Source organism: Chroicocephalus ridibundus, chromosome 3 (genome assembly GCF_963924245.1).
Source record: "Chroicocephalus ridibundus chromosome 3, bChrRid1.1, whole genome shotgun sequence".
In the NCBI taxonomy this organism is placed as follows: Eukaryota; Metazoa; Chordata; class Aves; order Charadriiformes; family Laridae; genus Chroicocephalus; species Chroicocephalus ridibundus.
In genome coordinates, this window is record NC_086286.1 from 30,841,180 (window position 1) to 30,862,391 (window position 21,212).

At 37.1% G+C, this 21,212-nt stretch overlaps 1 protein-coding gene across 10 annotated transcripts in view; it reads left to right on the forward strand.

Annotated features, from left to right (window-relative positions):
• The window catches only part of PPM1B (protein phosphatase, Mg2+/Mn2+ dependent 1B), a 63,024-nt gene that overhangs the window by 15,298 nt on the left and 26,514 nt on the right, over positions 1-21,212 (forward strand). For 3 of the 10 annotated variants that reach the window (XM_063328603.1, XM_063328599.1, XM_063328607.1), the window contains exons 2-3: positions 1,869-1,984; positions 12,002-12,146. The exons of 2 other annotated variants lie outside the window; for them this stretch is intronic. The gene's annotated coding sequence lies outside the window, so the exon portion shown is untranslated. Of the gene's footprint in view, positions 1-1,868; positions 1,985-4,155; positions 4,253-8,918; positions 8,967-12,001; positions 12,147-19,500; positions 19,546-21,212 lie in introns of those variants that run through there. 5 more of the 10 variants (XM_063328604.1, XM_063328600.1, XM_063328605.1 and 2 more) reach the window with 4 other exon arrangements.

The following is a 21,212-nucleotide window of genomic DNA, read 5'->3' on the forward strand; positions in this document are numbered from 1 at the left end:
CTTCCAGGATTGGTAACTTTCCTGCAGTGCTACAGACTGGTTGGATTGTAGCCCTACCGAGAATTACCTGATTGTGGTGAACAGTAGGCTGAATACAAGTGATGAAAACAAACAACTTTATTCCCCTTTAGTTAGCATTTGTTCCAGGTGTTCCCAGACTGCATCTGTAATACTATGTCCAGTTTTGCTCCCACCCCCAACAAGAACAACGTTGATAAATTTAGGGCAAGTCCACAGCGTGGGAGCTAGAGTACGTGACCTGTGAGGGCATGCTGAGAGCCTTTTGTGGCCTTGTTTACCCTGGAGAAGAGATGCTTAGGAGGCACCCGATAGCAACCATCTGATATGTACAAGGATGGTTCCCGAGAAGATGGAGCTACTCTCTTTACCGAGATGCACAGTGGGAAAACAAGAGACAGTAGTCATAAATTGAAATGAGTGGATATACGTTGAAAATTTTTTACTGAAAGGATGATTGTTAAGAGGTTATAGGACGTAACCTATAGGACGTAAACCTCTGTGGAGGTTTTCAAGAGCTGAATAGATAAAACCCTAAGCAACTGGGACTGAATTCGACATTGGCTGGACTTTGAGAAGGAGATTGAACTGGATGACCTCATAGGTCTGCTCCACTCTGAATCATTCTTTGAAGAATCACCCATGGCAGGGACCTAAGTAGCCAAAATAATCAATACATTTTGTTTTATTTGGAAACTTAGTTCCTTGTGTGAGTGGCATTTATTTCTAGGGCCGCTAAAGAAAACAGCATTTACTCTTGTTACTCTTCTTTATAGTGATGGTTACTTGAAATCTACCTATTGAGTAAGCATCGAATAAGTGAGGTTCATTCATTTAATAAGCTCATTTCATCTAAGACAAAAAGGAAAAATATTCTTTCTTAGGGTTGAAAAAGAAGTTTTCGAACTTTAAAGTGATTGATATGCCTTGTCTCTCACTTGCCTTCACATGTTATTCTGAACTTTGTAGTAAAACAAAGCAATTCGTAGAGCATTTGTTGTTTGAAGTTTAAAGAAAGATACTGGAAAAAGAAACTAAATCTCTGTCTCTCTGAGATTGATTCACTTCCCTCTTTGCCCAGGCCTATGAAAATAAGCTATTATCCTGGATGCTATATGTAGACACCTCCAAAACAGAGAATGCTTTAGTCAGATTCATGCTGCAGATATTACATATTGATAAATTCAGGCATGGTGGTTTTAGCTGTGATAGCCCTTCTCACGCATTTGTTTCTTTCTTGTAACCAAGATAATTTTGGTGAATAGTCAGGTGTGTTTCTGCTTTTGCTTTTAAAGAAATCTGCAGTGGATAGTAACAGGCTTCCTTGTCGTGGTTTCTATGCTTTAGAATAAGTTTGAATCTCAACTTTTAGTCCTTCTTTTCCTTTGAGTCCAGGATCTAGATATATTCTTGTAAATGATTGCATTTTAGTATGCCAGGCTTTTCCATCCTCTCTCAGTTTAAACTGCATGCATACACATAAGTATATGCAGTCTTTTGCTCTGTCATGTGTTTTTACATTTTCCTGATTTGGAAATTGATTTGCTTTACACCTCTGTGAAGGTACATGTTGTCAGTGTGAGTTTTTTGGCAAGTGGTGGCCATTGAATGGTGTAGCCTAGATCACTTCATACTTTCATCTCTAATAAGTGAAGGGCGTTCCCATGATCTTTTGCTGCATTACCTTAGACAAGTAGGAACTTCATGACTAACTTGGACACTTCCAGTGGTACTTTTATTAGGTCCAGTCTAGAAGTTGCTATTAAGCAATTATTGAGCTATAGATTTTATTGAATATTGTGTTGAACTGGGAGAGAAATTAGTCAATTCTTCCATCTTACTGCTTTCAGACTTGCAGGCTCTTCTGCTTTATTCATCCCTAATATACAAGGAAGAGTCTCTAAAGAGAATCTTTATCAGAAGGACAAAGATCTGGAAGAAATTTGACTTTTGTACTACGTTCAAGGTAAGACTTCAAAAATTGTCCATGATCAGCTGACAAAAAGCATGAATACTGAGGCTTGCAAAATGGTACTGTTTCTGAGTTCTTGGCTTCTTGCATATTACACTATTCCTACAGAATATTATGAATATTTAAGTATTAAATACTGCTGTATAATTCTGTGGAAATGCACTAATGATCAGAGGCATATAAGCTACCAGTGGCTGTGTTCCTTAACTAAAACAGTTAACTAAGTTGCTACATGTAACTAATGTTTACTATGCAAAGCTGTCTTTTGGGTAGCATAGGTGTTTCCACTTCTAAAACTTATACACTAAACTGCATGATATAAAATTGAATGTCTTACTAAATTGCCAGTGTATTAGTAACTCTTTTTGGCTTACTTTGAGGTCCTGTGCTGAGCCTGTTGTAATTTCTCTGTGAATGCGATATTATAGACCTTGAGTGACGTTCCCAGTCAATTTAAAAATATTGGTAAATAATTGCCATTCAGAGGGAAGGTTTGCTGCATTTTGGAAGGAATGGTAGATGCATTTCTTTTGGTAAAGCCATAGCTTCCAGCGCCTATACAGGTGTCATCTGTCTGCAAGTTAGAGCACTGATGAAGTGGTAGGAGCCATTGACATCATTCAGCAGAGTGATACCATTGCCTTCTGTTTCCCTGCACAGTATAACAAAACGTTTCATAATGTTTGTTGTGGTGTTCTCATACCACCCCCAGGGAAGACTAGAGGGATTAAAACCTGTAGCAGACAAAGTGGAATTCCCTTCAGTGGGAGCAGTCTTGGGGAGAATGCTGATGGACTGTCCCGTTGATTGGACCAGCATCGTGTTCGTGGGACTCAAAGGGAGGAACTGAAAAAGTGGCTCAGGAGACTGGAGAGGCACATACCTATCTCTTGCAGAGAAGGTAGTTTGTGTAAGCAGGGGAATACAAGGCTGTAGTATCCAGCCTTAGAACAGATGGTGGAGACATTCACATGGAATGACCCAGAAGGATGTAGGAGATGTTTTGGGGGCTGGAAAGTACAAGTCCCACTTAATGTAGGCAGCTGGCTGCCTAATGCTAGCTCTTCAGTTTTGGGGGGGTGGAGACCTCCTGAAATTGGCACTAACTGTGCTGAATTCAGCACTTATTTGAAGGCTCAGATCAGCAGTCTTCCATTCGTGTTCCTATTTCTAATTTGTTGTGACTAGTTCTGTTTTTTATATAGTAGGTTTTACTGAATTATCTGTGTAATCCCCAAGCTGAATGTCTGCTTTTCTTTTTAAATTGCTAAATTAATCAGGTTCTTTCAGTTGTCATTCTGCAAAAGCCTGAGTACTTGCATATTCCTTTGTGAACCTTGGTAATTTTTTTTATGGATGCCTAGTTTGATGCAGACAGTTTGTTAAACCTGGTATAATATACATGCAGGTTAAGATTTACATGTAGTAAAGTGGTAAGACTGTGATGTGAACTTTGGAAGATATAAATAATTTTAAAATATCTTGACATGTTGCCTCTATAAATGGGATGACAGAGTAGGGTGTCTGCCCCCTTGCTACAATTAATGTGTTTTTATGCGTCTTTGTGCTAAGATGTTCCCATCACCATTCAGTCCAGCAAAAGCATGTCTTGCAGCCAACAGTGTACAGGAGCAGTAACCTCTGGTGGAGCTGGTATCTTAATCTGTGTTATCCAAATTTGCCTGCAGCTGATGTCTGACCTGATGAATAGCATAAAATGAATGTTGAATTATTAACATGCTTGCTTCCCGGAATCCTTTTTGCTGTCAAGTCCTTGTAGACCTATCATTACTGCATTGACTGCCTGTAATGCCCTTAAGCACCCTCTCTAATATTGATTTCTTGAAAACTGGCATGGTCTTCTTGCATGTTAGTTTTAACATTCTTATTGATAAAATTGCCCTTTGAATTTTTGCAGGTATAGTTCTACACGTATTGTGGTACTTGCATAGTGGCAAAATTAAAACAGTTTTTAAATAGATATATTTGAAATTTCAGCATTGAAATATATATTGCAAATCAAGAGTTTAAACTGTATTGATTAAAAGTGAGTCAAACTGATTTATTGTGAAACTGAAGTTGCAGTATTAATTGGACAAAACTTTGAGTATTTAAGCTTGTAAGTTGCCAAATGGCTGCTTCTTGCCAAGTACTCCTCTGTTTAGATGACAAGTGAAGCAGTTCAGATAGCCTCAATGCAGACACCTGAAAAAGATTCCATGTGTCCAGGCAACGATACTGGAGACTGCTGCCAGAAAAAAGGTAATGGAAATTTGCTTCACTCTGCAGTTCCTAGAGTTAGTATTTTTTCTAATTAGACTTCAGACTTTTCTTAAAAAGCCTGTCGTAAAAGTAGAGCATGCTATAAAAGTGCAGGGGGGAGTACTGTGTTCTGTGAAGCAGTCTGACAAGCCATCTGGGATCTGAAACTTAACTTTCTGTGACATACTGTGGATTGAATAGTATATACCAGGTGATTACAGGTGTATTGGTCCTGTTACAGGATGGAAGTGTATCATTACATGTCGTGTGGGATCAGCTGCTTCTGTTGAGCATTTGTTTATAACTGCCTTAAAATGCTTTCAGATATGCCTTATTTGAAATAAACCAAATCAGTTCAACTAGGTTGATTTAGGAAGATGATAAATCTGTGTTAGGATTAAGAGAGTGACTTTCTAAGCAAATAGACCTTAGAAATTGTAAGATGTCTTCACGTTTCTAAGTGATGATCCTATTAATGCTAGTACAGTACTGTTACTGAAGTAACTTTGCTAATAGGTAGAGAAAATTTCTTAACGTGGAAGAGACTAAGGAAAAAACAAGATGTTCTAAAATTGTAATGAGGTATAAAAATAACTATGTATTTTAACAGTTCCTATTTGGAGGCTTCAGTTTCTGTATTATTTAAATTGGTTCTTTTGGAAGATTGTGTGTGTGTAGGCTGTTAGTTGACATAACAGATGCTTGAATTATTTCTTTCCAAGTTGTGTGCTTTGCAGTAAACATTAAAATGCCTATAGCATAGTAAGTGTTAATATTTGGCAGCTTGTAATACTGGTATTCTTATGTTACTGATTTGAATGTGCTGGTGATTTTCTTATGGTGTTGAATGACTTTTATTATTTTTTTTGTTTTCATTTAACTTAACTCCTTTTGTGTATAAACCTAGCAAGCAGTAACATGGCTAAAAAAGCCATAAATAGATCCAAGTGGTTAAGTACTGTGACAGAGAACTTATGCCTCCTGTAGCTGTCTGCACAGGTACATCAGCAATGTCCAAGTTTATTTTAATCTGCTGTGATGGCTCAGTTTTAGTTCATTTGTATCTGAAGACTTACCTTTAGAAGATGACGGAAGAATAAGAACCTTACTTGCATTCTTGGAGAGACGTGAAGTTCTTCCCCTAATCATCAGTATCACATAAAAGGAAGTAAAGAACCACTCTTGCTATCCCTGATAAACATGATAAAACTTTAATAAAACTTATTTCCGTTAATGTAGAACATATCGACATTTGGGATTTCTTACTTTATTTTCTGTACTTGGTGCTAACTGAAATACTGTAATTTTGGCCGTTTTGCTTGTTTTTCATTCTGCTTTGTGGAGTTTAAATTCCTTCTAAATTTTGTATATGCTCATGGTCCCACTTAAGGTTGTGTGTATTATACATGTAAGAGAGGGGAAAAATGTGATTAGTTGACGTGCATATATTGTAATGGCTTAATTCCCCTGGTAGACAAAATGGGATGCTGTTGTGCCTTTGAGAATCCTGTGTGGCATATTTGCTCTAAATACTGGATCTGTACAGAAAGACATGTTGTAGAAGCAAGGTTTAAGCTTTTTTTTTTCCTGTCGGGAGCAGCAGTAATATAAGATGTGGTATTGAAGATAGAGTTCCTTATTGGCTTCAATGGTAGTAGTAAGACTTCATTCAAAGGCTGACTTGTTCTCAATGCGTTCCTAGCCACTAGATGCTAAGGTGAGATTCTTCACCCAGGTAAAAATTAGCTAGAGTTCCCAAAAGTTGTTAGCTGGCTTATAAATCACTGAACACTGTTCTGAGAAGAATTAGTCAAGATAGCCTTCTGCAGACAATCTGTTCTTCCCCTTTGTGAGTATTTCTTATGAGAGGCTCACAATGATGTTAATCCTTTGAAAACTATCAAACTTCCTGACTATATGCTACAGCTAGAGCATCTTAAAATTTTGGAGCTCAGACACCTTTGCTGTCTTAGCAATGAAAGTAGACAATTATGTCAGGTTTCTTACCTCTTTATCCTACAGCGTTTTGAAGTCTGTGCCAATGGAGTTTGTTTATGATCCAAATGCACATACTTGCTACAGAATTGACTGATCTGAAATCTTTTGCTTTCTCTGATTTTCCTGACAGCTGCTTCTGTAAGAGTTTTTTATGGTCTTACGCTTAATATTTTTTTTTAAAAGGCTTAACAAGAAAGGGCTAAGCCCTTTCTACTGCATAATCAATAGAGACAGTTTTTATTTGCAAGATTACTTCTGAATTTGAATAATACCATAGTTTGCTAACACCTTGCTCTCTTTCTGGGGAAAGGAATGACAAACTCTGGATGCTCTTTAATACTGCCATAGTAGCTAGAGTGGGTGAGACACTTGACTTCTGTGTGAAGTGAGGTGTGTTTGAGGGACATGCTCTTTTGGCCCAAAGGACTTCTCAGTAGATGTGCCCTGTAATGTTATCAGATGACAGGTGTAGTTGATTCTTTTTCAGAACGTTTAACCAGTGCTCAGGCTGTGATTTCTGCTTGTTTGAAGCAGATGGATATTTACAAAATCTAAGTAATCCTCCTGGAGTGACTGTATTTGTTTAAAACATTGATTTGAAGGCCAGATGTTCACAGAGGCAAAACATGGACAGATGGTTGCAAACTGATTCATTGGCTATTGCTACCTAGGTGTTCTAGCTAGTAAGGTGATAATAAATTTACCTCATGGGGAAACACCGTAGGAACGTGCTCAAAAGATAGCCACTTAGTAAACATGACCTGATGTTGCCTATGCAAATCACTGTGATATGTCTGAGCTGTAATTTTGAATCCCCATCAGGAAGATGGATATTTGCAGATTCTGCACTTTTGCATTATGAAAAAAGAAACACAAAGCTGTGCAGAATATGAACACATCTTACTCCACCTGCAACTCCTGGATTGCTGTGGAAGGCATATCTAAACTTTACTTACACTATAGCCATAATGTAAGATCTGATAAAAGCTAGTTTAGAGATTTTTTTTTTGCAAGCTCTTGTCTAGAAAGTCTCAGCATCCCCAATAAACATGTGTGTTCAAAGTAGAAGCCCTTTGCTTACAATCCTTCTTTGTCATTTTAATTAAGATTTTTTTTTTTTGTGAAGGAACACTAGCACATAAATGCAGGACACTTTAACTCTTGAAGATACTCTCTTCTTAGTTTAGCTAAAGATCAGGTCACTGAAAATGAAAGACTTTTGTACTTGGATATTTTTACCGAGGCATGTTAGATGGCCTTTCTCTTCAGCATTTCTGAAACTGGATGTTTGAAAAGCTGTCCAGCATAACTGACTGAGAGATGATTCCATATTTCTGTGCGAGTTATGCTAAGCATAACTCTGATCTCTAACCAGAGAGCAAAGTGCTTGCCAGCAATCTCCCAGTAGGCAAATGTAGATTGCATACGTGCATTCTGAATTCTGGTAAGGCTGGCTTTTGGTATTCCTTCATCTTTTGCTTGTATAATTCACCAGAGTTTGAGTTACTGAGTCATCAGCTGGATGAGCAGTCTCTGCTTCAGGCATTCGCTTGTACCAGCATAGCTATCTATGTGGCTGAGCAACAGATATTAGCGTGGAAACGGGAATGAGCAGCTGAGAGCAAATACTGCTTAAGCTACCACTGCTGCTAAGGCATCTAGATAGCCATAATGTGAATTTACTGATCCAAAGCTTACCTAAAAGAGAATTACAGAGAATTTAGGAATTAAAGAGGTGCCTTTAGGAATTAAAAAAATGCATTAAAGATAGGTCTGGAGGAAAAAAGTTCAGAGTAGCTTTTGGAGCTGCTTTGTAGATGTATCAAAAGGCAGCTTTCCAAGCTGTAGTTAAAGTCCACCATTTGTGAGGTGATATTTAAAAGTATGGACCTAATTAGAATGCTAAGCCCATAGTATTATCAACTTTTACATTAGTATAAAATACTAGTCTAATAGTGCGTTTGTGTTGGGAATTCAGCCCTTAATAGCTCAAATGACTAACTGGCAATAAAAGTTTGAACTGCAAACTTCAAAACTGCTGAACTAAATTTTCAGTATAACCCCAAGTAAATTTATTTCAAGGCACTTACCTTTTTAAGAAACCCTGAGTATTACTTCTAAAATGTGTCGAAAAGATACCATTGTGCTTTTTGCAAAACCATAAGACTAGATCAACTGCTTCAAGAAGGATAAAGCATTTAAATTACTTCATAGAGTTTTTAGTTTTGAACTTTTGTTCATTCTCCTTCCTTTAACTATTGGAGTAATGAACATTTTAATGCAGCTTCCACGTTGAGGGGGGAACAGCAAAAAAAAAAACAACCCACATCCACAAAAACACAAATCAAGACTTTGCCCAGTCTTGGTTGATTCACAGTGTTTTTGTATAGATCAAAGAACCGCTTGGCAAATGCAGAGAGAATTCATTATCTTTTTATTGCAAAGGATGATCAACTTTCTCTTTAGGGTGAAAGTTGTACATTGTCTCAGGTAATTACGCAGAAATTAACTGCTATTTTAGCTTGGACTTTGTCATATATGTAGACTAAGGAAGAAGTACTGTGGGAACATGCAGCCTAAGTACTGCACTCCCTTATGTACTCTTGTATTCCTGGAAAAAATCGGATAACCTAATGAATGCCTCTTTTAGGAGAGGTTTACCGTATGTTGGGAACATGCAGTGGGGAGGAGGTTGCAGTATACTAGCTAACCTGTGGTAAGTCTACACTATTGCTCTTTTCTGTGTCTCTCCTAGTATCTTCTGCAAAATCTTTTACTGTCTTCTGCATGAACAAGTTTATGATTCTGGGGGATTATATCGGCAGTGGTGGTATTGTGATGTCATAAAGTCAATTATGAGAGATTATAGCTTTTACTGTTGATGTTCAGGGAGTGGGTTGTTTTGTTTGTGTACTTGTCTTAAAGCAGCAATGATTTGGTTATCTGTAAAAGGTCAGAGTTGTAGCTGGTTGTGGGACAGAACAAAACCAGTGTTTTTCTGGTGCCTCTCTGACCAGAGTCTGGAAACTTGCAAAGGAGTGGGTATTGTAGTGGGTTTTGTGTGTTTTAAACATTAAGATTCAGCTTGAGGATCATTAGTGCTTTGCCACCAGGATTATTGCCACCAGCATTTGATGCCTACCCTTCTGTAGAATAACATGGTAGGGTTCTTTAAATTTCTCTAGACTGCAGAATTTTTTTATTCTATTGAATATTGGTTTCGTTCTTTAGCAGCGATTTACTTATGATGGCTTTGGCTGCATAGTCTTTCCCTTCTGAAGAAAATACTGTAAATATGGTGAAATTAAAATTCTTTATTAGCCAAGGAATGTTTAACTTGTGCTCAATTAAAAACTATTCTACTGTAGAGTACTGGTGTGTTAGTAGCAAAAATTATAAAAGTTTACTGAACTAACTTAGTTCTACTGAAATATTAGTGTTTATGTACCACAAAGATTTAAGGGCCCCAAATAAAATGCTTAATACATCTTGTAATTTCATTAAGCCTCTAATAGGAAGCATTCAGCTTTATTCTTGTGATGTAATTTATGATTAGCAACCTGGATAAAACCATTTAATTTGTGTATGTGAGCATTTTCTACACACAAATTATTGGGGGCTGTATCATGAATCTAAGTGTCTTTTCCTATGGAAAAAGACCGTGCAGCTTCTTTGGAAAAGTAAAAGTCCCTGCTGTGCAAAAGTAAGTAGGAGTAATGTCCCCTCTTTGTGCAGCGTTCAGTGGTGGAGTATATATCTTAAGATATTTTTGTGTTTTGAGATACTGAATACCTGTATTTCTTCTGAGAACTAGTGTGAATAGAATTTGGGTGAATAGGAGTATATGCTAGGGTAAGATGCTCTCAGCCCAAAATATATGCTTTTGAATCTGTCCTACTGTAAGCAACCTGTCTCTGGGCTGAAAGTCACCCTTGTCTAATGAACACTCTCACATCCTCTGTAGAGTAGAAGAACTTGGGAGGGGTCAAGCCTCGTGCTTCTGGGAAGCATGATGCTTGTCTTCCGGTCTGCCCTTGTGAGTCAGCCACTTCTAAAGGCTACTGGGGTAGCATCATAAGAACTGAGCTTCTTGAGCATTTTGTCACGAAAGCACCCTGTACCGTCACAGTTAAGGGGATCTTCTGAAGGTGGGAGACAGTGCTCCGAGGGAGTTGCGTTCTGGTCACGCATTCTGTGTTCATGCCCTTGTCACTGGTGTATTTAGGAAGAGGGTATTAAGCTATTTTGTGCAACTCTGTGAATCTGCACTGGGTTTTGTTCTTTTCCTAAAGTTCTTGGATATGGAAACAACTCTTCTTACTGATAAACTTTTAAACTTTTTTGGGGAGGGCTTTTGCTCTGTAGTCCAATACAATGATTTAGGATACTTGCTGTCTAGTTCTTTCAAAATACTTTTTCAGAGTTCATTAATGATTTAGTGGATGCTGCTTAAGGTGTAGTTTCACAATACTCTGAGCAAATCTCAATCGGCAGCAGCTGATTTCTGGCATTGGCAGTTGTCTGATTTCCTAAGCTGGTTTGGAGAGCTCAAGTGGCAGAAAATAACTGGCTTTTTCTGGCTTAGTTTGATTTCTTGAACCATCTGTCCTGTTGTGGTGCCTAAGAAGAGAGAATGTTGGGGAAAATACAGTGTACCGTTACAGGCATAAAACTTACTGAACCCCCTACAATCCTTCTTCAAACAGCAGTAAAGTATGCTGCCTTCTGAGCAATTTCTTGCTTGTGACAGTTTTTGGTAGTTGAAAAGCACTATTTAGTCTTTGGAGGAAGCAAACCAGAATGAAATGTTGTCATAGTTCCATTCTTCGATCAGTGGTCTTAAAGTTAAGGTCTACAGTGTGTCCCCTATATCACTCATTCAGCTCATTAGAGTGATGTAATCAGTTTAAAATCATCAGCGTTACAATAAGGCTTGTATTTCCCTCATGCTCCAGACAAAGCTGTCTGTTATCCAGAATTCTTCCTGCAATAATGACTTCTACCAGTGTACTGTCATGGTAACTTTTGTGAGATGCAGTGGTTTATAAGATTAAATATGTAGTCCCTGATCCATGAAGGAATTTGGGCATTTTCTCCTGTTCAAAACAATGGGTAGATGCCTAGATGCTTTTGCAGATACACACATCTGAATTGTTAGTTATCTGCTACATTTACATTTTAAGCTGAATTTGTAGTTAGTTTTATAAAACTACCTTTAAGGAAACAATGATTCTTATTTCAGAGGACTGGAATACTTTTGCAACTGAAGCTTATTGCTTTTGTTTTAAACTCTTGTGCATTTTCACATCTAAGCAAGCAGAATAAGGAGTTTACAAATTATACATGCTGCACTTGGTGGGTTTAAGTTTTGTCAAACACTGAAGGAGTGTACTCTTGTCATTTGAGCAGGTGAATAAAATTAAGCAAATAGCACTGTTACATTGGTAGGCATGCAAAAACTATTCCTTCCGTTACTGAATTTACGGACTTGAATGCCAGGTAATAGGCTAGATGGCTTTTTAAGTGCTAGTCTGTGCTGGTGAAGGAAATGGGGAGAAAAATCTAATTCTTTGTTACCATAAATCTTTAATATGGTATTCAGAGAGAGTACTGAAAGGTCTTTTGACATCTAGGTGTAGTTTTAGTTCAAGCCCTTCTATTTAGGAAAAAGTTGTATTCATGAAAGAATTAATGTACAAATCTGTTTTAAACTATCTGGAGTAGCTAACTACTTCCTTTGTTTCTTCCTAGGAAATATCAAAATAAAGCAGATGTTGTGTCCTGTACTGTTATCTCAAGGTTTTGCAAGTCATTCTGTTATGTGCTTCTTGGCAGCAGGAATGTAAACTAATTCTTTCAGCACTGAACTAGAACCTTGACAAGGTTGCAATTACAGGTAAGAAAAAATTCTACTGCTTGGAAATTTATGGGAAGGTATAATCGCTTTTACTTTGACTGTGTTTTAATTTGCAGTTTTTAATTGACCAGGAATTTAATAGAAATTTCAGAGCAGATTAGGTAAAAGGATGTGTTTTTTCTTCTTTAAATATATTTGAATGTTGCTTAATCTTATTTTTAATAGGGAGGAAATATGACTTAAAGTGTAGCTTCTGTCTGACCCAGATTTTGAGGAAGGTATATTCTAACACAAAAGACTGTACAGTGTCAGTCAGTAAAAGTCATGAAGTATTTTACCACTGTGTGTTGAGATTAGTTTACCAGCTTACCATCCACGTGTGGCTTTTTTCTTCTCAAGATCTCTATTTCTTTAAATATGCTAATAGCAGCAGTACTGCTTAAGTTGCCTTTTTTTAATTGGTTACAGAAAAATCTCTAAATTTTTGTTACAAGTCTGCTGTAGCATCAACTCTTGAATTGCCTTTTCAAGGGCAAAGGTTGATGTCTTCTTCCAGGTCAGTGAAAATGTTTTGACTGCTGGTTTTGTATCATAACTTTATCTGACAACCATGGAGGTAACTCTTTTCCCACTACTCAATCACTATTTTCTACATTCATGTGTAGGGAACTAAATGTCACTGTTGTTTTACTCAGACTTCTTTTTTAAAAAAGAAGATAAATTCAGTGCTACAAAACTATATTACTTTAAAAAAACAAACAAAAACAACCACACCACCACAAATGTCCGTCGGAGAGATTGCATATTTTGTTTTGTACGTTTCTGAATAATTTAATTCTGTTTTAAAATGGGGGTTGTTTTAAAGACTATCCATGAAATAGCTTTATTGCGTATGCTGAATCTGCATAATTACGATCAAGTTAAGGCCTTTCAGTCTTGATTTCACATTTTGGTATCTTTTACAGGAAGAGTTGCTTGCCTTAGGCTGCACTTGTCAATAGTGTCAGGCCAAGAGTCTGGACTGCTGGTTTGAAGCAGTCTAATATGTCTTACTCTGAAGTTGGGTGATGCATGGGTCAGTGACAGGTTGTGCCGAGGAGGTGGCATTGATTGCTGCTACAGGGAAGGAAAGGTTCAAATGTGTTTTGGGTTGTTTTATGTGGTGTTGTGGTTTGGTTTTTTTTGCTGTTGTCTGGAATGTTTGTACTTAATTTGTAGTGATGTAACAAGTTGAAAAAAGGCACAACTCTTCTTATGCTGTGCAAGTCATAGACTAATTTGTGTTGGAATGGACCTCTAACACTCATCTAGCCCAACCCTTGTGCCTGACTTCCTCAGATTTGTGTGAACCAACAAGTCACCTTTCAATTATGTAAATAAATGGTTTAGTGTTTTGCCATGGTTCTGCAGAACACCTATTCTGGTCTTTCAGACCTGTTTAGGAACAATTTATTGATTATATGAATCGGTGATTCATTGCTGTCCTATTCTCACAAAAATGCTTCTGAAGCTTTTGGTAAACACACCTTGAAAAAGGTAAGAAAAGAAGTTGTCTTAAATGCCTAAATTTAGAATAAGGGAGAACTCATTTTTAGTGACATACTGCTTCATGCTAATGAGTAAAAAAAATTATTCAAATTTAATACCAATAGCTTATTGGCTAAACATTGGCTCTCTTTCTTCAAAATCTTAGGTGCTATTTCTTTAATAGAAACCTAGCTGGTGGTGGTGAATTGATTGAAAAGGAGCTAACTAAATTTAACTCAAAATAGTTGGTCTCGTAATTGAATTTAGAGAACAAAAAAAAAAATTATTCTGCATAGAAATAACTCTAAAATTTATTAGGGAAGAATCATTGTTTGGTAGTGTTCAAGTACCACAAGGGCATCTGTTTTGAATAGTCCAGTAAAGAAAGTGAGAATATGCTTATTGGCTACAGGAAGTATGAGCGGATACAGGGAAACAAAAGGAATTTCATGGGTTATAAATCTTGTCATAGTATGGTCAGTAGGGATAAACAAGAGTACAGTGCTGTCTTCCAGGTGGTATAATAAAGCCACACCTTGTAGCAGAGTTTGAGTAAAGGACAAAATGTTACTTCAGGGTTAATCAGCCTGAACAGGTAGTACCCGGTTTAACCGAGTAGGTCCATTTCACTTGTGTGCCGGTGCACCAAACTCCTACTTCAAGAAAATGGTACCAAAGCATGAATACTGGCTTATGCGGAGCTATCTTGGCTGTTAAAGACTTCAACCTTCATTCTGTTCCCATGGATGTGCTAGAAGCAATAGTGTGTTTGCTTTGCACTGTCTGGGCCCGGTATTGTTGGACTTGGTGAAGGAGCCTGGGTATTTATGTATCTTACATACAACTCTTTGTGTGGTTAATCTGTAACTCAGATAAACTGTTTGCAGATAACAAAGGGGATTGAATTTCCCAGACTTAACAGTGTTTGGAGAAAAATCTGGGTAAAGAAAACCTGAAGTTGTTACCTGGAAAACTAAGATGAGGGACATTAATGAAGAGATTGACTATGGTAGTGTGTTTCTTACTGAGAATGACACTGCATTCCTTTCTTCAGTAAGTTCCTAGTTGCAGTGCCAAAGGGAACTAAGGGCTGCTAGTTGTCAGAAGTCACACTGGTAAGCACAGAATTATGCGTAGCTAACTAGGAAGAACACTGCATATTTTTTTTAAGCTTTCATTTGGCTACAAAACTGTATGAAGTTGACTTCTGCAACTTATGTAAAGGTGAAGTTGCGTGATAAAGGCTTGGTGACTGTAAAAATGCATGAACCTGGGCACTGGTGGCTTTTTACTACATGCTGTCATTGCAAAGCTGGATTCAGAGACCACTTTCAAGTTTTCTATGAAGTTCAGCTTGAATATCTTAGGTGTGATCTCTAACTTTGCACCTACCAAACTGTGTTCCAGAAAAATAAGCCACAGCATAAAAGTGGGCAGCTTGTCCAAGAGAGACAGGCTGTTGCCATATAAGCTGAGCTTGAAGATCTCCAGTTACCAAGCTTCATCTGCGTTTTAATAGGTGCAAAATGCAGAATAGAAAATTAACCTCTGAAAAGACCACGAGCATACAGGTTCTTGTGGTATTAACAACATAGCTAAAAAGGTTATAGCTCTTAACCTAGCTCCTGGTGCTCCTTTCTATTTTTTTCCCCACTGTCTTCCCTGTTGAAGGTTACTGCTCCCTTGGATCTGTTGTCTAAGCTGCTGGCTTGTAAACCCACTGCGGTCAAAGTCACAAAGTTTCAAAATACTAAAGCTAACTTTGCACCTCTTCAGTTAAACAGTTCAAAGAGTAAGGGCACAAATGTCTCAGCAGTTCTGAAAGAAATTGCTGGCGTAAAGTAGTGATGAGTAGCTGAGGCAGAGCAGAAGTGATAATGTTTTCAGGTATTGCTACTGACATTGAAAATGGGTGTGAATCCACAGTGTTAAATTACCCCTATGGTTGTTTTGTACCTCCAGAACAGTTTAAAGTATCTGAAGCACATTCTCAAATCTTCATCACCTCTTTAACTTGCTGGTTTGAAAGTATTGTGGTGGCTGGGGTTGTTGTATGTTTTGGTTTTGTTGTTTCTTTTTCCCCAGCTGTTGTAACAATAGGGATGCAGAAATTAGAGCTGTAGCTCCAAGGCGTGTATTTTACCCGGTGATAGGGATAACGTGCAAAATTTTTTGAATTCCTGGTTTAAAAGCCTATTGGACCTCTTTAATGTTATCCTGGCAGGAAACGTTTTTGATAGTAGGCTCTATATTAAAAGTTTATATTCATGCTTAATTTCTTCATGTCAGTATCTTTGGCCAGTTGAGATCCTGCCTGATGATGACTGCCATGGCCAGAGTTTATTTAAAAATAAAAAAACCCCACCCTTAAAACAAATAAACCCCACAGCAAGTGGATGTGAATGATAGTCACTGTCCTTTTTGTGTTGTTCATTTTTAAGTGAAAGTAAAATATTCACATCTCATTCTTAGATTCCAATAATTGCTTTTTGACTCTGCCAGTACTTGTGGTTACATAGTTAGAGTAGCTGTTACAGCCAAGCTTCAAGTAGAGCTCTTACTGAAAAATTCGATAACTATTTGCCTAATGTAAATTGATGTAGTGCTGGCATTTTTAAGGTCAGTAAGTCAAAAGCGATCTGAAGTTTTCTGGGATGAAAAATAAAGATCTTTAAAGCTGGTTTCACTCATCAAGTGAACTTGTATTTAGTATACATGTGGTAGAAATTCGTAGTATAATGTAACTATGGTGATAGTATAATGGTAGTATATTGTAAGTAAGCACAAGATTAGCAAAAGATTACTTGCAATGTTCTGTCACTCTTTTTTTTTGTGTAAATTGAAGGGTACAGGGAGTCTTTATGAATGTCAAAACTCTTTACAGTGTGTATAGACACATACAATGTGTGGAACGTGTATGCACATACATACACACTACAGAGAGTGTAAGATGAAGACAGAGGAGCTTTCTACCAAGGCTAAGTTTGAATTTTTTACTTAAACCAGAAAAATTATTTCTTCCTGTACTTCCAATAAGCTTTGAAATTGTTTGTCACAGATAATTTGATTATTTATTTGCCACTTACATCTTCATTGTCTAGTGTGTTTTCTCTGTTGGAACATCTCTTTTTTTTTTTTTTTTTTTTTTTTTTTACATAGCAAGAGCACATGTGTTTTGTAACAGGAAACTGGCCTGTTTCTTTTCCACAGCACAGACTTATTAAAAATGCCTGGCCTGTTGAGTGAATCCTTCGGAGGAAGAGATATTTTTTCAGTATGCTTTTCTGACCTAGGCCCAAAAGATTGATATTGGACCATTCTCATTATATGAAAAGATATATTATTCCCTTTCGGACTGTTGGCCATCAAGGTATCAGTCTAGTTCTGATGTTGTCTTTGAAACTGGCATGTGATCTGCAAATTATTTTATAGTATCTACAAAAACGTCGATTATGGCTTTTAGTCCTTTATAATCTAATTACATTTTGGCTGCCTTCATGACAACCAGCAAGTAAATATTTCTGCCTGTTAAATATAAATCTGTACGGAAAGGAGCGTGCTTTTCATTTCAAGTAGCTACCTGGTTCCCCTTCATGATGTAGTAGAAAATCATGGATATCTGTAACTGAGCGAGAACTATTTGCCGTTTTATAAGTAGATCCTGGGAGAAAATCAGTGTGTTTGATTGTTTTTCTTTTAAACAGAGAAAATCAAACTTATGCACAGGCTCGGTTTTAAGACCCTTTACTATATGGCTGATCTAATACCAAAAAAAGTCTTTACTGTGTAGCTGTGGTGAAAAGGATACTTATTATGATTTTTTTTCTTGTGTGTCAGAGGACATGGCTTTTTGTCTTCATACTTGCATGCCCCAAAAAGGTAGATGTCCTTGGTTTCCTGAGCCTGAATTATTTCTTATGTTCCCTGTATGTGAGATAAGGACCTCATGTAGGATTTGCATCAGGTAGGAAATATCAGAGAATATATGTTAGGACTTCAGAGAAGTAAGCTTGGGTTAGGTTTTCGCCCTGGGAAAGAACGTCAGCTTTTGTTAGAGACTCACAGCCCTGAACTGTCTTGGAAATGGCTTAGCTATTGATTTAAAAGTGGAGATGAACAGTAAAGCGGTAGTGAGAGCTGCTGCTTTAGCAGCGTACTGCTCAGATTCAGTTTATTCCATTGCCAGAGAGGGGGAAAGGCCAGTGCTTTCTTCCACTACAGGTCTTCCAAAAGCCTTTGAGCCTTGGTGATTATTGGCACTTACCAGGTGATTGATTTTATTTTTTTTTAATTACTACTCTTTTATTTTTCGCAGAGATGGGAAGACTACTGGAAGAAGGGAATCCTAGCTTTTCGTTCTTGATCTGAAGAATATATACTGTTTTAAAGAATAGTCTGTGGAGCATGGATGAGAACTAAGGCCTTCTGTTTCCAAGGAAGTTTGGGAAGTTACAGTAGGCATGGTCTTGCAGATTTTGAAAGTTTCAGCTAATAATCTTATGTGGGGTAAATATTTTTACTAGAAGGAAATTAAATTGTTTTCTCAGGCCAAGGTGTGGATCCAATTGCTGTCTTCCAACTGTGTAATGGGGGTGTATAGAGAAGGTAGAGCTATGCTCTTCCCAGAGATGTGTAATGAAAGATGAAGAGGCAGGATACAATTTGCAATTACAAGAGTTCTGTATTCATTATGAATGTGGTCAGACATGAACTGGTTGCTTAGAGGCTGTGGAATCTCCATCCTTGGGGATGTCCAAAACTGGAGAAGGAACTGAACAGCTTGAGCCACCTTTTGGTGTTGGATATTATATTGATTGAACTTTGAGTAAGGGTTTGGACTAGTTAAGCTATAGAGGTCTCTTCCAACATGAATTGTTCTATGATTCTGTAACTTGTGATTTCTGACCTGACTCAAATGTTATCTAGGTGCTTGTGTCAAGATTGACTTGTATCTGGCCTAGTGCGCTTAAAATAAGACATGGAAACACCAGGTTAGACCAATGATAAGCTTTGTCTTCTGTAGGATTTTTGCAGGTCAGTTTGGCTGAGTCGCATTTTTAGGTGCTCAAGTTTGTTTACTGATCTGGTCTGAGATGTTAAATGGGGGACAGAACTAGATGTGAGTACCAGGGTACTGTTTTTCTAGTGGAACTGTTTTCTTTTTGTAACTGTTCATTTTGGAGAAAACAAGTAGTGTTTTGTTTGGGTTTTTTTGTGTGGTGTTTTTTTTAAGCTGCTTTGCTACAAAAGTAGTTTGGTATGATACCACAAACTTCACTAAAACATCTATGATTTACTTAACTATTTTGTACATAGGTAAATACACAGCTGAGTTTACTCCTAGAGATAGTTGTTGGTGTTGTCACTGTAGATATGAAGTTCAAGTTACATTTGTGCATAACACCTGATAGGAATATACTGTACTTACCTGTATGCCATGTCATTTTTTGTAACTTCCTAGTATTTTTAAAATGCTAGAAGTTGTTAATGTTAAAAATAAGTTTTCAACAGGTGTTGATTGATTTTAAGTCTTCTTTGTCCCTCACTATCACTGATAATTTTGATTGAAAACCTGAGGTTCAATGTGTCAGTGAAATCACTGTTTCTTTCTTCCATTCTCACTGAAATGGCTTGGCTTTTTCAGCTCATCTTCAAACCAGTTGCTGCCTTATATAGTCTACGTAATATACACAGCGAAAGGAAGATTTCTATGTTTGGCGTCTTTTATAGGACCAGCCATAAGTTGATTCCTAAACTTACAGTTTTCTTACGGATTGCAAGTTAATCTTTGCAAGGTCTGTAATATGAATTAGAATGTTTAGAATATCAAGAATATAATCTTAAATAGTATCATCTTTCTTTTCAGTTTCTCACTCCTGTGCCATAAGAAGTGAAGCTACTTATGTAATAGGTAAAGCTAAGATGTGGAATGTGTGCTTTTGGTGGTTTTTTTTAAACAGTTTTTGATTTTAAATATATAAAGCACAACACTCAATTCTGAGCTCACAGGCTTTTTCAATTAGATAGGTTTTGATCTTTTTTCTTAGTCATATGATTTCTTCCACACTTCTGATTTTTAAGAACATAAGGACATCCTTAAATCAATTATAAGAAATCTCATACAAGGTCTGAAGTGTTGGAGGACTTCTGTCATTTTAGTAGCATTTCAGTCCTGCGTTACATTTTACTGGTAAGAATGTTTTTGTGTGCATTTAAAATAGCTTTGTATTGTGTGTAGCTTGTGAATGAGTGGTCATCAGCTATTAAAATCCTTTCACAAAACTCCTTTACTAATGTTAAGTGAACTATTAAACTATGTGGAACTTGTTCAGCTTTGCGATGAGAATATCAGTTGCTGAGAGCACTAAGAGCACTTGTTTGTGGTGGTGTGTAGCACTGCCTTGCTTTGCTTTTATGACAATTGGACGCTGATTCTTTTTTGTTTGTTTATTTCAAAGCAAAATCAGATCTTTCAAGAGAAAGGGTTGTGAAAAGCATTTTGGCTCTGTATCTCACTAAGTAACGAATACCTCATTGCTATTGCTGTGTGTTGCTTCCACTGGTTCACAGTGTTGCAAATATTCTTTTCAGATAAAGGGAAAAAAGTAATGATGCAAATAATTGTGAGCAGGATGTAATTTACTACTCTCACTTGCAAATTATATACATTGTGACGCTTACGGTGCATAACACAAGGTTGTGTACTTATTTTATCTTCATCTTTGTTATCACAGGTAATATAATTAGAGGCCCGTGGATGGTGACTGCAGAGATAAAGAATAAAGATAATATTTGTGGTTTCTTGTGTGTGAAATTCTTTAGATAGTATCATAAAATTGAACTGATTGGGAAGGTGGTTGAAGTTTAGGATGGATAGCTTGTGTTTGAAACACTTAATGACTTTTCAAGTTCTTAAAAGTACAGAAAGTATTTTGAGAATGTTAGGTGCGGGTTTGAAGGCATTCCGTAACTTGCTTTTTTGTATTAGATGTGACATTAGCTGGGAAATTGCTACTTCTGGTTTTGCTTTATAAAATCCAGTTTGAGGACTGTTTATGTTTATATGGAGTAAAATCAAATTGGCAACAACCTTGGAGCACGTTCTCTTAATTTGACTTTACTATAGATTCTGCAGCTGAGGACTGTACCTTGTACATGGAATGCCCATTTTGGAGAGCATAAAAGGCTCAGGACACTTTCTTTGGTGTCACACAATTTTTAATTTTTTTTTTTAATGGCTACTTAAGACAACTTACTAACTACAAGACTTGTGTAATAACATCAGACTTCTTGATAGCAGAAGATTGATACGTAGAGACAGTTAACTGTTATGCAAGTGTAGAGTTCCCTAATAAATGAGAAATGATCAAAAATCGTGGTACTATCTCAGAGCCAAACTAGAGGGGATAATTGCACAGTGTTAGCATTTATACTGTCCATGCAAAACCTCAATTTCTAGCTGAACAGTTAAGAAATCATCTTCTCTAGTAAATCTTTCTAAACCTGGGCTCTCATTAGTGTTTTATTTCATGTCAGAACAGATAATTTGAAGACGGATAACTTCTTTTTTTTTTTTTT